Consider the following 4,368-nt stretch of genomic DNA (forward strand, 5'->3'; position numbering starts at 1 on the left):
AGCCCTGCGTCAGGCTCTGTGCTGACAGCTAGCTCAGAGCCTGGAGCCTGCTTCAGATTCTGTGTCTCCTTCTCTCTCTGCCCCTCCCCCTCTCATGCTCTGTCTCTCTCTGTATCAAAAATAAATAAAACATAAAAAAATAAACTGATGAATTAATTGAAATGTTTCATTAGTTTTCCCTGAAAAACACTTTATCCACAGACATCCTATGTTCCTATATTTCTGATTTCAACGTTGGTGTAGCACTGTACCAAAACAAGATCGTCTCTGTGTGTGAGCTAAGTTCTCCAAGATAAAATGTCTGAGTCAGGATAGCAGGGTCAAAATGGAGGTGTAAAAATAGCAAGACCACATCGTCTTGGTTTGATTTTTCCTAGTTTTTTTTTCTCCTAGTTTTCTCCCCAAATACTTAATTCTCATTAGTTAACATACAGTGCAATGTTGGTTTCAGGATTAGAATTCAGTGATTCCTCACTTACAGACAACACCCAAGGCTCATCATAACAAGTGCCTTTCTCGATACTCGTCAACCATTGTCATAGACTCTGGGTCTAAAGTTCTCTCTTGTCTTAGCAAGGGTGCAGGATGCAGAATTAAAAAATAGGAAAGAGATGGCTAATGTCCTGGAATAGACTCTAAACAAGGGTCTTTGCCTCATATTTATTAAGATCAGAAAGCTTACAAACATGACGGGCGTGCACAAAGAGATAAAGAAGCTGTGAACATCAACCCCTGCGCATGAGGGAAAGGGGATTTTTGAGGATATACAGTGTTTGGGGTTTGGGTCAATATAAAACTAAATCCTGGCACCTGGTAGATGGGCAAGTGGTCATTAATGGCAGAAAGGAGACGCCTTGCCTGTTTCTCTTAGCTAGCCTAGGGGATAGGATAGATTCGGCAAAACACTTCAAGGTTAACAAGGCACCTTTTGTTAAGCACCTCCCCTCTGGGCTGCTTCTCCTGCAGCCCCACAGCAGCAGAGTGCAGAGGTCTGCTTACCTAATTTGGTCTTTCCTTCCTATGAAAGCAGCTTTCTGCTATAGTATTAAATTGGAGGGGCATTTTTGCCCTACATGTGTAATCTTGCTTACCTCATATACCTCTATATTGGGAGACTGGGTGCTCCCTCCAATTTTGGAGCTTTTGCCCATTCCTCTCTATTTTTGGGGTTCTGCACTTCCATATTCTTGGGGGGGATCTATCTTGTTTACCCAAACTCATGTGCGACCATTCTATGGCTTTTTATTTCTTTATGCCTTGTTAACCAATTGCTACCTGCGCAGGGCCAATTCCCCACAATTTCCCCCCTTTTTGTTTCTCTTGGTCCTTCTAGTCTTGTGTTCCAGGACCATCATGATGAGCTCCTGGTCATTCTTTTGCTTTCAGGTGGCCTGAAGAGTGATTCTGCAAAGACGTAAAAAGAGACACAGTGAAAGCATTCTGCTTCACAGAGTTATCCAGAATTTGAGATGGGTGCTAGCCATAAGTGAGAAAGGATTCAGGTTATACCCTATTTCCCAGGAATCAGCCTATGCATTTTTAAGTTGATCCTCTGCATATTGTAGCTTTTGGCGCAAAGTCAGATCTAAATCTTTTCTGTTGTCAGAGAGGTAGGAAGAAAAGACACTGTGAAGGTATGTCTGGACAGCATCCCAAGCTTGGGAATGATTGTAAGGAATGCCAGTCATTCAGATGTGGTGGTAGTTAGGGTGACAGGGCAGTCTGGAGTGGAGGAACAAGGCCTCCTGTCTTTTTCCAATAAATTCTACTGCAGCCTCAAGAGCTTCGAGGCAGGCCAAGACTAGTTTATCGATGGAAGTCTGACTCATAAATTTTTTGGCAGTATTGACCATAAATTGATTAAGGACATGGGCTCTCTGGAGAGTATGATGCAGGCTAACTCCAGCTACAGTGGCAGAGACGGTAACACCTACTACTGCTAGGATGCCCATGATGAACAGGCCAACAAAAATCTTTTTGACCTTGTAGTAGAGTACCAGTAAGCTTGAAAAGCACACCTAGTCCCAATGGATGCATATAGTGCTTACAGAGATTAACAGGAGCCCAGGCTGAAATGCAAAGTCTAAGTACTAACAAGGAGGAGATATTTAATTGGGTGGTAATTGGGTGATGTTATCATTACTTTCACAGGACAAAAACCAGCCCAGGGAGGTATAGATTTCATAATTATTTTCTAGTTGTTTTATCTGTAAAGTGGAGGTAGCAAAGAGAACGTAGGGAGAAGGCACACAAACAGTGGTCCAGCAAATTAGGTATTGTACAGGGAGGTCCAAGTTAGGTTAATATGTCATTTTACATAGTTTTCACTGTGGTTAATAATAAGCGTGAAGAAGGGAAAGCTTAGCTTCCAGAGATAAACAAGGTCCTTTTAATTTCCCTTTATGTGCAGAAATTAGAGGGCCAGACAAGCCTCCATCTTTCCAGAAACAATTCTCCCTACTAAACTGGTCAAAGGATATGGTCTTATTAGAATATTTTGTTTTAAGATGTCCTCTAGGGCCCCTGTCAGTAATAGTCCAATTTCAGCAGTGAAGATTATGCTCAGTTTCCCCATAACAGGTTGTCCAGGGAATAATGTTCCAGAGGTGATCTTAATATTTGAGACTAGAGCAAGTTCTAACATTGGGAGTATGAGATATGCTTGTTTTTCCAGGTATGGCAAAGCTTGTGGCTGAGAAGAAGGTATGATTGTCCGACCTTGTAGAGGTTTTGGGCTTTCCATGTAAAAGCCAGTTGTTTTTTAGTTTAAGGCAAGTAGATAAGTTGCTGAGTTTTGTAACACACATAGAAGGTAAGCCACCATTGAGTCTTGGCCTATAAAGCCAATGTTCTTGTTCAGTTTGGAAGGGCAGGTTAAGATTGGCTCCTTCAATGAACTCTGTCCTAATTATTAATAGGAATATCCCAGGTATGTTAAGCTATCAGATATAGGTAGGTTGAGATGAGCACAGTATAAATATTGAGCTTGGCCTGACAAATGAGGGAAGGGAATGTAATCGGGGTTACACATATCAAAGTTTTGGTTAATGACAGAAATCATGGCCATCAGATGTGAATTAGGGGTATATGTGATATCATTGTGTTGTAAAGAGGATGCTGGCCTGGTCATATCAGTCATATCAGGGGCAAGGACTTTCATTGGTGGAGTAGCTTCAGGATAAGGAGTCCATGAAGAGGCTTCTTCCATCTTGAAGAAGGGGGCCGAATGCCGCTCACTCAGTCATTCTCTGGATGTGCTGGTTCACTGGAAGATGTCCTGGGGGTCTCCATGACACCATGGGAAGGCTTTACCAAATGAGAGGGAATCCACAGAAGTCCGGAATCTGAAAGAACACAAGCATATCCTTGACCCCAGGGAGAAGTTTCGTGGGCCCATTCCATGTGGACCCCCCCCTTCAGGGGTTTTGCCTAGCATCGTAGGGTGAGAGGGTTTATTTTGTTTTGAAGAATGTCACTCAGCTGCAGTTAGGCCTTAAGGATTAAGATTTTAAAAGTTAAGAATAATCATAGCATGATCAAGAAGGAGCTGAAGTTGTAATGCAGCCAAAGGTAATTCCCACTTTTTGCTTTTTAACATGTGTTTTGAACATAATATATGTTGATTTCACAACAATTTGGCCTTGTGGACTATAAGGAATGTGTAAGTCCAACCAAGTCTTAAGTAAAACAACTTAAAGGGGTGTGTTGTCCTGTTGTTTTACCCTTTTTGCTAAAATTATATTTATTTATTTATTTACTTGCTCACTTATGTATTTATTGCCATTAACAAAACTGTATTTTTTCTGTGGTTGTTGTAGAATGCACTCATTTTTTTTTTTTTTTGGCTCAGCAGTAACTTACATATTGATCATTGGCCATTGATGCAGGGGGCTAAATGGCCAAAGTTAAGTTCTATTCCCCTGCCTTTTTCAGCAATGCCCACATAGCTATGCTTCAGCCATGTGGCTATCCATTTGTGGCATATGATGGGTAAAGATTAGTAAAATGGCTTTCATGTATCTTAGTAAAAGCTCTTTATATATCATCCATCCTTTACATGGCATAGGCATCTGTTACCCTGCTAAACGGGAACAACACAAATGTGGAGGATTTTGGAGGCTGGCACCAAGAGTAGTTCCATCATTTTCCAGCCTTTGGATCAAAGGAAGAGGAATTTTAATTTTAACCCTGTGTGTTTTTAAATTTTATTTATTTTAGTCCTTCCTGCCTACACATAAAATTCCTTTTTAAAAATTTTTTTTCATAAATCTTTTACAACTTTTTTGGCATTAGATTTTGTCCCAAGCCATTTTTCTCTAAATAACCAGTCTCATTTAGGACAAAATTACTTTCTTTTACCTTCAACAA

The 4,368-nt window shown here is 40.8% G+C and overlaps 1 long non-coding RNA gene across 1 annotated transcript in view; it reads right to left on the reverse strand.

The window, feature by feature from the left end:
- Positions 1 to 646: 646 nt before the first annotated feature.
- The window catches only part of LOC115274665, a 9,419-nt gene continuing 5,697 nt past the window's right edge, over positions 647 to 4,368 (reverse strand). Inside the window, exon 2 of the long non-coding RNA XR_003901210.1 lies at positions 647 to 3,344. This is a non-coding gene — a long non-coding RNA (uncharacterized LOC115274665). The remainder of the gene's footprint in view (positions 3,345 to 4,368) is intronic.

The sequence above is a fragment of the Suricata suricatta genome, chromosome 12 (assembly GCF_006229205.1).
Source record: "Suricata suricatta isolate VVHF042 chromosome 12, meerkat_22Aug2017_6uvM2_HiC, whole genome shotgun sequence".
Classification (NCBI taxonomy): domain Eukaryota; kingdom Metazoa; phylum Chordata; class Mammalia; order Carnivora; family Herpestidae; genus Suricata; species Suricata suricatta.